General features: G+C 46.0%; 1 protein-coding gene across 5 annotated transcripts in view; it reads left to right on the top strand.

Annotated features, from left to right (window-relative positions):
* TSPAN33 (tetraspanin 33) overlaps positions 1-13,669 on the top strand; it is a 171,740-nt gene that overhangs the window by 22,406 nt on the left and 135,665 nt on the right. The window contains exon 2 of one of the 5 annotated variants that reach the window (XM_075345376.1): positions 4,029-4,138. The exons of the other annotated variants lie outside the window; for them this stretch is intronic. The gene's annotated coding sequence lies outside the window, so the exon portion shown is untranslated. The remainder of the gene's footprint in view (positions 1-4,028; positions 4,139-13,669) is intronic. 5 annotated transcript variants of the gene reach the window in all.

Below are 13,669 nucleotides of genomic sequence, written 5' to 3'. Positions count from 1 at the left end.
TTCAGTGGGGGGATATGTAACGATGCAAGCAGCTCTGACTGTGTTGTGACTGAAAAAGACATGGAGACTGACATTACACAGGATGGTGCTGCCACCTTGTGGACAAGTGCTGAAATTGCTCGAGGGGCGGACGCTGTAAAATCTGATCCCCTCCCACAGGCACTGGTTGTACAGGAAAAAAAGTGCGGGGAAAAAAGACACTGAGCTACTGGAGCTGTACCTGAACAGACCTGCCTCGGACTGCCCTCATCGCTGATGTGTGAGGGATTGCCAGAACTGCTGCAGATGTGATCCTGGACTCAAGGGACCTCCGGACCGTCTCCTTCCTCCATTCCAAGAGACTGTGAGCTAGTCCTCTGGTGAGAGGGCTGAAGATTTCCCCATCTCTGCTCCTTGGAGTCGCCGTCATTTTTCCCGGAGTCCAGGCCTGCTACGTGGGAGCCCTCCCTCCTTGTGTTTTGGACTGGTAATGTAACCTATAGGGCAAGTCAGGGACAGAATTCTTGTTTATCATTTTTTTTTTTTTTGTGTTCTGCGCCGTGTGTCTGAAGTTAAAGATCCGGATAGCAAACCCTGGTTATGTGTGCTGCTAAGCCAGCTGCATGTGTCATTGAGATGTTTACCCGTAAAGAAATGTACCCTTGCATAAAATCTGAGCGTGGGGATTTGCGGCCACTTCAATAATGTAAATGTCTCTCACCTAGGCAAACCTATACTTTATAATTAGAATGCTCTGCGCTAATGATATGCTGGTAATATTGAAGGTATATATACACACAGGCCTGTCCCTGCAGGTGTAATAATATAATGACATTTGTGTAAATTCCTCAAACACAAATGTCTATACCCCGCCTCTGTCTCTGTTATTCAATTATCATTTTTCTTTTTTTTGACAAAGCCGCAAATTGCTCTAAAAGAAAGAACAAAAGAACTATGCTCACTTATTCCACCCCTCCGGTGATCCAGCAGTCTTCTCTTTAAGGACACGTTCACACCCTCAGTATTTGTTCAGTATGTTGCATCAGTATTTGTAAGGCAAAATCAGGAGTGGACATATCGCCAGTGCAGCCGGTGCAGCTGCATCATTCCTGTAGGTGATGAGGGGGCCTATGTAAGATGCTTAATAATGAGCGCAATTGGGCCTGTTGTTCGTAGTCCAAGCCTCCTAGTGGCCGATTGCCAGATTGCCCTCATCACAAGCGACCCACCAGGTAGGGAGCGATCCCACTGAGCAGGGAGCGCTCCGCTGCACAGTATAGGCAGAAGAATGCAGGAATCTGTCCTCAGCTTCCTGTCTGGCACTTTCTTTGTGACACAGGCGCATGGCTTGATGACTTCACAGCGTGTGCCTGAGTCATTTGAAAAGTGCCCAGCAGGAAAAGATTTGGTGCTGCAGAGGAACCTACAGAGAGGTGAGTGACTTGTTTTTTGTTTGTGTGATTTTAAATGCACTGTTGAGAGGACAATGAGGATGGGGAGGGATGGAATTAGAGTGAGGGATGGAAGAGGGACCTCAAGGCCTTATAATGAACAGGAGGAGGAGAACATTATATATAGATTTAAAATGAATTGGATAGAAGGGGAGGACTTACCTCATAGCGTCCTCCTCCACAATTCATTATATGGACCTTATAGCATCCACCCTACAATTCATTCTGTGGTCCTGATAGCGTCCTCCCCACCCCACAACTCATTATATTGCCCTCATAGCATCCCCCACCCCACAATTCATTATATGACCCTGATAGCGTTCTCCCACCCCATAATTCATTACGTGACCCTCATAGCATCCTACCACCCCACAATTCATTACACTGTGTGCAGAATTATTAGGCAAAGGAGTATTTTGATCACATGATACTTTTTATACATGTCCTACTCCAAATGGAATATAGGCTTCAGAGCCAACTACCAATTAAGTAAATCAGGTGATGTGCATCTCTGTAATGAGGGTCGTGGTGTAATGACATCAACACCCTATATAAGGTGTGCTTAATTATTAGGCAACTTCCTTTCCTTTGGCAAAATGGGTCAGAAGAGAGATTTGATGGGCTCTGAAAAGTCCAAAATTGCGAGATGTCTTGCAGAGTGATGCAGCAGTCTTGAAATTGCCAAACTTTTGAAGCGTGATTACCGAAGAATGAAGCGCTTCATGGCAAATAGCCAACAGGGTCACAAATAGCGTGTTGGGCAAACAAGGCACAACTTAACTGCCCATGAATTGAGGAAAATCAAGCGTGAAGCTGTCAAGATGCCATTGGCCACCAGTTTGGCCATATTTCAGAGCTGCAACGTTACTGGAGTATCAAAAAGCACAAGGTGTGCCATACTCAGGGACATGGCCAAGGTAAGGAAGGCTCAAAAACGACCTCCTTTGAACAAGAAACATAAGATAAAACGTCAAGACTGGGCCAAGAAATATCTTAAGACTAATTTTTCGAAGGTTTTATGGCCTGATGAAATGAGAGTGACTCTTGATGGGCCAGATGGATGGGCCAGAGGCTGGATCAGTAAAGGGCAGAGAGCTCCACTCCGACTCAGACGCCAGCAAGGTGGAGGTGGGGTACTGGTATGGGCTGGTATCATTAAAGATGAACTTGTGGGACCTTTTCGGGTTGAGGGTGGAGTGAAGCTCAACTCCCAGACCTACTGCCAGTTTCTGGAAGACAACTTCTTCAAGCAGTGGTACAGGAAGAAGTTAGTATCGTTCAAGAAAAACATGATTTTCATGCAAGGCAATGCTACATCACATGCATCCAACTACTCCACAGCGTGGCTGGCCAGTAAAGATCTAGGTGAAGATGAAAAAATAATGACATGGCCCCCTTGTTCACTTGATCTGAACCCCATAGAGAACCTGTGGTCCCTCATAAAATGTGAGATCTAGAGTGAGGGAAAACAGTACATGTCTCGGATCAGTGTCTGGGAGGCTGTGGTGGCTGCTGCACGCAATGTTGATCGTAAACAGATCAAGCAACTGACAGTATCTATGGATGGTAAGCTGTTGAGTGTCATCAGAAAGAAAGGTGGCTATATTGGTCACTAATTTTTTTGGGTTTGTTTTTGCATGTCAGAAATGATTATTTCTAAATTTTGTGCAGTTATATTGGTTTACCTGGTGAAAATAAACAAGTGAGATGGGAATATATTTGTTTTTTATTAAGTTGCCTAATAATTCTGCACAGTAATAGTTACCTGCACAAACAGATATCCTCCTAAGATAGCTAAATCTAAAAAAAACCCACCCCAACTTCCAAAAATATTAAGCTTTGATATTTATGAGTCTTTTCGGTTGATTGAGAACATAGTTGTTGATCAATAATAAAACAAAATCCTCTAAAATGCAACTTGCCTAATAATTTTGCACACGGTGTATATGGCCCTCAAGGTGTCCTCCCCTCAATTCATTATATGACCCTCATTGCATCCTCCTCACTCCACAGTTCATTATAAGGCTCTGATTGTGTCTTCTACTGTCCCCAATTCATTATGAGCTTTCAGGGTCATATAATGAATTGTAGGGGAGAACACAGTACAGGGGCTAAGGCTATGTGCACACATTCAGGATTTGCAGCAGAAAATTCTGCTGCAAATACTGCTCTGTTGTCAGGAAGAACACTGAGTCAAATATGAGGGGGGGGGGTTTATAGTTTTATATGCATTTTTGTTCCACATTTTTCCCCACTCATTAGTATGGGTGATATACATGCATAAACTAATTGACATGCTGCAGATCTGAATCTGCTACAAATCCTTATTTATTGTGACAAAAAACATAATGTGTGCACATAGCCTTGAAGTTATTTGGGGGAGAGTCACAGAGATGGATTAATTTATATTTATTGGGCAGCAGAGATTATGGTTAATGAGGGGCACAGTGCTGCTTATCACTTTATATTTTGAATGGTGCGTGCCTAATTCTATATTAATGTTGGGTAATTTGTAGTCAGGGGCGCAGTGTGAGGGATTTTTGATTCAGGTGCCAAAGGCGTGTATATATACAATATATGTGACATTGTTATTTTCAGGGTTGCGATGATCAGTGTGACAAGATAAGTCATGGCTGGAAGATGTCACTACGAAGGTCTGACCAGATGGAGAAGAAACAACAGAAAATTTATCAGATGAGACATCAACAGTAAGTCATTAAATGAAAATATTTATTCTGTACTGTGTAACTTACTTATACTGTTATTTGTTAAATCACTTAAGCCATATTCTCACATTTGCATATGGCCGTGTGCTTCCAGATTTTATTATCAGACTACTAGTTTCATAGATCTGTTCACATATCCATGAAAATCTCTTATCCGAGAATGAGATCTGCAAGACTCAGAGCAGGTACTGTTCTAATCCGAATATAAGGAATAGGACATTTTGAATAGGTCTGTGTGCTGTCCGAGAGAAAAAATGAGGCTGCACACCGACGCTACAGATGGATATAGAAATGTAGCCTTATGTATCACATAGTCCATTAGTATTTAGTAAATCCACTTATGTATATTGCCGTCCTTAGTTACATAGTTTCCTCTCTTACACCGTGTGCAGAATTATTATGCAAGTTGTATTTTATGGGATTTTTTTTATTATTGATTAACAACTATGTTCTCAATCAACCCAAAAGACTCATAAATATCAAAGCTTAATATTTTTGGAAGTTGGGGTGTTTTTTTTAGATTTGGCTATCTTAGGAGGATATCTGTGCAGGTAACTATTACTGTGCAGAAATATAAGGCAACTTAATAAAAAACAAATATATTCCCATCTCACTTGTTTATTTTCACCAGGTAAACCAATATAACTGCACAAAATTTAGAAATAAACATATCTGACATGCAAAAACAAAACCTTACCAAACATTTTTTTTTTCATCTTTTAGACCTTTACTGGATGCATGTGATGGAGCATTGAAAATCATGTTTTTCTTGAACGATACCGACTTCTTCCTGTACCACTGCTTGAAGAAGTTGTCTTCCAGAAACTAACATTAGGTCTGGGAGTTGAGCTTCACTCCATCCTCAACCCAAAAAGGTCCCACAAGTTCATCTTTGATGATACCAGCCCATACCAGTACCCCACCTCCACCTTGCTGGCGTCTGAGTCGGAGTGGAGCTCTCTGCCCTTTACTGATCCAGCCTCTGGCCCATCCATCTGGCCCATCAAGAGTCACTCTCATTTCATCAGGCCATAAAACCTTCGAAAAATTAGTCTTAAGATATTTCTAGGCCCAGTCTTGACGTTCCATCTTATGTTTCTTGTTCAAAGGTGGTGGTTTTTCAGCCTTCCTTACCTTGGCCATGTCCCTGAGTATGGCACACCTTGTGCTTTTTGATACTCCAGTAAAGTTGCAGCTATGAAATATGGCCAAACTGGTGGCAAATGGCATCTTGACAGCTTCATGCTTGATTTTCCTCAATTCATGGGCAGTTATTTTGCACCTTTTTTGCCCAACACGCATCTTGCGATCCTGTTGGCTATTTGCCATGAAACTCTTGATTGTTCGGTAATCACGCTTCAAAAGTTTGGCAATTTCAAGACTGCTGCATCACTCTGCAAGACATCTCACAATTTTGGACTTTTCAGAGCCCGTCAAATCTCTCTTCTAACCCATTTTGCCAAAGGATAGGAAGTTGCCTAATAATTAAGCACACCTTATATAGGGTGTTGATGTCATTACACCACACCCCTCCTCATTACAGAGATGCACATCACCTGATTTACTTAATTGGTAGTTGGCTCTCAAGCCTATACAGCTTGGAGTAGGACAACATGTATAAAAGTATCATGTGATCAAAATACTCATTTGCCTAATAATTCTGCACACAGTGTATTACCGTATTTTTCGGACCATAAGACGCACTTTTTTCCCCCAAATGTTGGGGGAAAGTGGGGGGTGCGTCTAATGGTCTGAATGTAGGGCATGGCTGCGGGGAATGAGGGTGCTGCGGTGGAGCGGGTCATCGGGGGCATGAGCAGGCAGCAGCAGCGCCTGCCGTGACCACGTGGGCTCGCTCATTACATATGCACGCCCATCCTCCCGCCCATCTCTCAGCGCTGAAGCCGGGGCTGATAGGTTTGGGCGGGATGATGGGCGGGGACGTGTGCATAATTAACAGCCGGCCGTGATCACTCCTGGCAACTACAGCCTGGAGTGATCATGCTCGGCTGTATTCACTGCTCCCCGCGCATCATCATCAGTGCGGGGTGCAGTGAATCAATGTACTCACCGTTCCCCTGCAGCATCGCGATGTCCTCCAGTCTGCCTGCCGCGCTGTGTGGACTGGAGACTAGCGGTGCTCACAGCGATGACGTCATCGCTGTGCGCACGTCTGTCTTCACAGCCGCGCCGGCAGACTGGAGGACAGTACATCGCAGTGCTGCAGGGAACGTGGCCGGCTCAACACAGCACTGCTGGCACAGACAGGAGGAGGAGCGACGCTGTGTGGAACGAGAAAAGGTGAGTGTAAACGTTTATTTATTTTTTTGTGTGTGCCGCAGGATGGGGGTATATGAGCAGGATGATGGGGGTATATGAACAGGATGATGGCATATAGCAGGATGATGGGGGTATATGAGCAGGATGATGGGGCCATATACCAGGATGATGGGGTCATATACCAGGATGATGGGAGTATATGAACAGGATGATGGCATATAGCAGGATGATGGGGGTATATGAGCAGATGATGGGGGTATATGAGCAGGATGATGGGGCCATATACCAGGATGATGGGAGTATATGAACAGGATGATGGCATATAGCAGGATGATGGGGGTATATGAGCAGGATGATGTGGGTATATGAGCAGGATGATGGGGGTATTTGAGCAGGATGATGGGGGTATATGAACAGGATGATGACGTATATAGCAGGATGGGAGCACATACCAGGATGCAGTATATAGCAAGATGGGGCTATACCAGGATGAGGGACATAAATATATACACAAGGCAGGAGGATCATTACCAGGATGGGGTACCTTAGTAGAGAATTTGGGGATATTACCCCCATAATAGTGTCAGCAGCAGATCCTCGCCCCATAACAGTGTGTCATGACCACATTTTTTGCTTAAAATTTTATTTTCCTATTTTCCTTCTCTAAAACCAGGGTGCGTCTTATGGTCCGGTGCGTCTTATAGTCCGAAAAATACGGTATATCTTTATCAGTTGCTTTGTCGCCATAAAAGGAGGGGGGGCCCAAGCACAATTTCTTGCATAGGGGCCCCAAGTTGTCAGTATCCGCCCCTGAATCAGAGGCAAAGTATAGTAGAAACATGGACACCACTTCTGCATTTTTTATCCACTCCTAGTTTTGTCTTACAAATACTGAGGTAAAAAACTAACCAAATACTCATTGTGTGTAAGTAGCCTTAGGGGTACTTCTCACATAGCAAGATCGTTGCTGAGTCACAGGTTTTGTGACGTACCAGTGACCTCATCAGCGATCTCGCTGTGTGTGACACTAAGCAGCGACCTGGCCCCTGCTCTGAAATCGTTGATCGTTACACACTGTTCTGGTTCATTTTTTGGTCGTCGGGCTCCCGCAGGGCAGCACTCATCGGTGTGTTTGACTGCGGGAGACCAACGAGCACCGACTCTGTGTAAGCAGCGTACGCTGGAAACCAGGGTAAATATCGGGTAACTAAGCAAAGTGCTTTGCTTAGTAACCCGATGTGTACCCTAGCTACATATACAGGGAGCCAGCGCTGGCAGCCTGTAAGCGGTGTACGCTGGTAACCAGGGTAAATATCGGGTAACTAAGCAAAGCGCTTTGCTTGGTTACCCGATATTTACCCTGGTTACAAGGCGCAGCATCGTTACACGAGTCGCTGGTCGCTGGTGAGATCTGCCTGATTGACAGCTCACCAGCGACCATGTAGTGGTGCACCAACGATCCCTGCCAGGTCGGATCGCTGGTGGGATCGTTGGTGCATCGCTACGTGTGATGAGACCCTGACATTCAGCATGAGTAGAACGTGGCCGCTGAGGACACTTACTGGCCGCTGTGGTCATGTGTAAGCTGCTTGTAAACAAAGAGTGGGAGAGCCACCAGTGGCATCACAACACATGATGGGTATTCTGCATGTGTAATTTTATATTATTTGCAGCTTTCTTTCCTAATATGTCTAAGTGTCACCAATGATAGCTGGCATAGTGACCGACTGTGTCCCGTGCCACACTGTATAACATGTCCCACTGTATCCCGTGCCCCTCTGTATCCCGTGCCCCACTGTATCCCGTGCCCCACTGTATCCCGTGCCCCACTGCTTCTATCAAAATCATATATTGGTGGCTGTTCACATTCAACCACCTCCCCCTTGTCCATAGGCTTTGTTAATGACATTGTCCTGGCGTGTGTGGCATGCTGCACATGCTGGGACCTGGATTGCCTTCATTCGCGGTTGCCTTTCCTTGAAAACATGGGAGCTGTTTCTGAAATGTATTGCTTTAATATAGTTCTGCTTTTAATGAATTTAGGAGGCCGCATGGCACAATGTAAATATTAAATATATAGTAGGACCCCCTATTGAGATTTGCCATGACGTGGCAGGGGTGGCTCAAAGAATTGATCAATTATTTGCTAAAAACTAATTTTGCATTATAGTACAGTTGGAATAATTTGTGAATTTACACTTTCAATTTTTTGCATGCCATTCTCGAGCACTGTTGGCTCCCCCCCTTTTTGTTGTATCCCGTGCCCCACTTTATCCCGTGCCCCACTGTATACTTTGCCCCTTTTGAGTACCATGTCCCACTGTATCTCGTGCCCCACTGTATTCCGTGTCCCTCTGTATACCATGTCCCTCTGTATACCGTGCCCCCATATACTGTGCTTCCAGCTGGGATGGGAGGTGCGAGGTGACATGCGGCGAGGAGGAGTGATTTGCAGCCTGAGCGGCACTGCACTACAGATGTCACGCTGTGATCACCACTCCCAGCCGCATGCACTCACCTCAGACCTCTGCCCCCGGCAGCCTGTCCTGTGAGCCTGGTGTCTGTTCCGATCATGGCACAGAGCAGTGAGGAGCTACTAGGTGTGGAGGCCTGAGGTGATCACACACATGAGAGAGGAAGAGTGGGGGGTGAGCTGCGGGGGACGGGGACGGTGAGCGGCAGGGGGTGTGGTGAGTGGCGGGGTGGGGACAGCACACCAGGATCAGTTACAGTGAAATCACCACTGCCCAGCACCGGTACTCACCCCAGCCAAAGCAAGTGACAGGGGGAAAGTGCAGCATACTATGCGAGCTCCACAAAGTTGGCAACGATCTCCTCCCTCTGCTGTGATCTGTACAGCCCAGGGGGCATGTCCAGCTCACAGCAGAAACAGTCTCAGTGTTAGGCCGGGGCCACACAGGGCACTACTGCGATCGTTGCATGACACTCGGCTCACGCTGGCAGCACAGCAGAGTTGAGTGTCATGCGAGTGTCCCTGCGACTGAGGTCCGATCGGACCACAGCTGCAAGGGGCGGGCCGGCTCTGCGGAGGGGAGGGAGGGATTTTTCTCCTTCTCTCCTCCGTAGCCGGCTATAGTGATTCTCACTCTGCACTCGCGGTGTACCGCAAGTGCAGTGCGGCTTTTCCCCTCGCCCCATACACTTGAATGGGTGCGAGAGAAAGAGACTCGCATTACACCCGCAGCATGCTGCGATTGTTTTCTCGGTCTGATTAGGGCTGAGGAAATAATCACTCATGTGCACTGACACACAGATTTTTTTATCGCAATCCACTCACACCATTTTTCTCGACGTGTGGCTTAGGCCTTAAAGGGGTTATCCGGCTTATTTTGGCTTTTTTTGTAATTTCACTATGGGGATACTTAAGTGACTACTTACCTGCCCTGCTGTTAGCCACTCTCCCCTGGCTCAGAGCAGTCATGTGACCACTCCTGCCGTGATTTTGCTGCTTCCTGTGATTTCATGTAAACAGGGGCAGGACCATGTTGACATGCAAAACAGCCACTGCATGTTGCTGCCCTGCTGGGTGGGTACCGTGCGTGGAGTCCCTCCCCCTCCCCTTTCCCGCACCCTCTCACATATCAGAGGCAGCAGCTGATGCATTTGAGAAAGCTGAAGAGCTGCATACAGAGCTCGCGTCTCGGAATCTGTCCTCAGCTGCAGCCCCCTTGATGAACACTGTCGTTGCAAGGGCCGCAGCTGACAGCGCTTTATATCAGAGGACCGATTCCCCGGCGCTGCTCAGATGGGAGCGCTGTATACAGCTAATGCAATGATCAGCTGCCGGCTAATCTGAGGCAGCAGCTGATCACTGGAGAAGATGCATAGAGAACTCTTTCTGCACAGTGCCCGGGAATCTGTCCTCTGATATAAAGCGCTGTCAGAAGCAGGACACCGAGGGAACGAGGTCAGGTGAGAAGGATTTGTCTTTGTTTTTTATTTGTGTGTGTGAAGTATGGCAGAGTAGGGGAAACTACTACATGACGGAAGAGGAGCAGGAAAGGGGCCATTACTATAGGATGAGCAGGATGGGCACAAGGATGGGGCACAGTACTATAGCACGTGCACAAGAATGGGACACAGTATTATAGCATGTGCACAAGGATAGGGCACAGTACTATAGCATGGGCACAAGGATAGGGCACAGTACTATAGGATATGCACAAGGATGGGGCACAGTACTATAGCATGTGCACAAGGATGGGGCACAGTACTATAGCATGTGCACAAGGAAGGGGTACAGTACTATAGCATGGGCACAAGGATGGGGCACAGTACTATAGCATGGGCACAATGATGGGGCACAGTACTATAGCATGTGCACAAGGATGGGGCACAGTACTATAGCATGTGCACAAGGATAGGGCACAGTACTATAGCATGTGCACAAGGAAGGGGTACAGTACTATAGCATGTGCACAAGGATGGGGCACAGTACTATAGCATGTGCACAAGGATGGGGCACAGTACTATAGCATGTACACAAGGATAGGGCACAGTAAGATAGCATGTGCACAAGGATAGGGCACAGTACTATAGGATGGGCACAAGGATAGGGCACAGTACTATAGCATGGGCACAAGGATGGGGCACAGTACTATAGCATGGGCACAAGGATGGGGCTCAGTACTATAGCATGTGCACAAGGATGGGGCACAGTACTATTGCATGGGCACAAGGATGGGGCACAGTACTATAGCATGTGCACAAGGAAGGGACTCATTACAGGTTGGGGGCATTACTATACAATGAGCACAAGGATGGGCACATTACTACATTGTATATGTCCAAATTGTGCTGTCCTAGAGGTCTGTGCTGAGCAGAATACTGACAGCCAATGGCTGGGCAGAGGGCGGGGCTGGACACTGAGGCCAGGCAGTGTCAGCTCTACTGAGGTTCGGCACAGGAAGATGTCAGTTAGGTTGAGCTGAATGTAAATAAAGAGGCGGCAGAGATAAACGGATAATTCAAGAGAAACAAAAGTTAGAAAACAAAAAAAATAATGTAAGGATGTTTTATATGACAATACCGCACAGATTAGCCTAAAACATTTTTTGGAGTGTATGTCCGACAACTCCTTAAAGTATAGGGTCGGAGCTTGTCTATCAGATGCTATGCATAGAGAGCTGCCATAAATGAGGTGAGTAAATGTTGATACTCCATGATAGCAGCCCCCAGTGTTTCAGTAAAAATAGAATTAAATAAATACTAAATAAACAGTGAATTTAATTTTGTATTAAAAATAATTGATTACATAATCACTATTATTAATCCAAAAATAAAAAAACACAACACCTTACCTTTAATATTATTTTGCACTTAGATTGTGGTAATAATGTGAACACATTATGGACATTATACTCCGAAACTACTCAGTACAGCTAATTCCAATGAATAAGTCAGACATAGGGTAGAGTATTTCTTAGGCCTATTTCACACGTCCGTGAAAAACCACGCACGTTTTTCACGGACGTGTCAGAGGTGCGTTTTGCCCTCCGTGAGCCGTGTTTATGGGCAACGTGTGTTCTCTGTGTGTTATCCGTGATAACACACGGAGAACGGGAACTTTCTGCTCACCTGTCCCTTGCGTCGCTGTCCGTGGTGCTGATCTTCGGTCTCCGATCCTGCCGACTCCCCGCTGCTGCTGCTTCCGGCCGCAGTAAAGTGAATATTCAATGAGCATAATGAGCGGCGGTCGGAAGCAAGTGACAGCAGCGGCAGAGACAGCAGGGCTGGAGAAGGTGAGTAAAGTTGTTGGTTTTTTTTTCTTGCAGATACATGTGTTTTCTCCGGCGCGTGTCACACGGAACACCTCCGTGTGGTCCGTTTGTGTTACGTGTGACCCGTTTGCGTTCCGTGTGACACCCGTGATGCCAGAGAAAACGTGGACATGTCTACGTGTGGAGCACACGGGCACACCTATGCTCCACACATACACACGGTCCATGACAGAATACGCACGTGAACGCAGACCCATTGATTTTAATTGGTCGACGTGTGCCCATGTCTCCGGTACGTGAGAAAACGGACAGTACACGTACCGGAGGCACGGACGTGTGAAAGACGCCTTAACAAGCAAATATAGTTAAATGCACAAATGCATTGAAAAATAAAGAAATTAATATTTTTCAAAATATTTACTACCATAGTTTCTTTCATTAAACAAATTGTGTATTGGAGCAAAAATGCTAAGTACATGAAAGGATTATTTTTACAAATGTTACTGTGCAGATACCCTGCTAAAAATCTGAAAGTACCATAGAATGCATGTAGTTTTAAATGAAACATATCATAAAATAAAATTAATAAAAGAATCACGTTTTTGTTTTTTTATTTTTGCTGTTACCCAATGCATAAACCTAACTCTACTTGTTTAAAATAAGTGAGTAATTTGATTACTAGGCACAGATAATGTAATTCTTTGTACACAACAGACTTAATTGCCTTGTATGAATTCATTTTTAAATAGGAACTTGAAGGTTTGTTTCCAGTGACCTACTTTTAAATCCACCTTACCTATGTAACCAGACCTTAATGAGCTGTCAATGGGATTCCATAAGCTCTAAAGAAGCATAGCTGCAGTATAAGCCTGCTTTACACGCTGCAATGTATCTTACAAAGTGACGGCGGGGTCACGTTGTAAGTGACGCACATCCGGCATCGTAAGTTACATTGCAGTGTGGGACAGGTACGTGCGATTGCAATTGAACGTTAAAACGTTCATCGCATACACATCGTACCTGTCTCTAGAATTGCACGTCACATTGTTCATCGTACCCGGGGTAGCACACATTGCAGTGAACAGATCTTACCTACGTCCTGCGGCTCCCGGCCCACAATGCGGAAGGAAGGAGGTGGGTGGGATGTTTACGTCCCGCTCAGCTCCGCCCCTCCGCTTCCATTGGCCGGCTGCCGCAGGACGTCGATGTGATGCCGAACGTCCCTCCCACTCCAGGAAGTGGACGTTCGCCGCCCACATCGAGGTCGTATGGAAGGTAAGTACGTGTGACGGGGGTTAATCATTTGTGCGGCACGTTCAACAAATTGAACGTGCCAGACATACGATGGGGCGTTGCAAATCGCATACGATATCGTATGCGAAATTGCAACGTGTAAAGCAGGCTTAAAGCATGTGGTGGGACAAAGCAGCTGATGAGACAGGAGCTACATTTTAGATAACTGTGATAATTCCATTAGGATGTAGTAGCCAGT

The sequence above is a fragment of the Anomaloglossus baeobatrachus genome, chromosome 4 (assembly GCF_048569485.1).
Source record: "Anomaloglossus baeobatrachus isolate aAnoBae1 chromosome 4, aAnoBae1.hap1, whole genome shotgun sequence".
Taxonomy (NCBI): domain Eukaryota; kingdom Metazoa; phylum Chordata; class Amphibia; order Anura; family Aromobatidae; genus Anomaloglossus; species Anomaloglossus baeobatrachus.
The sequence above is the reverse complement of the archived record's forward strand: the minus strand, read 5'-3'. Positions and strand labels throughout refer to the sequence as shown.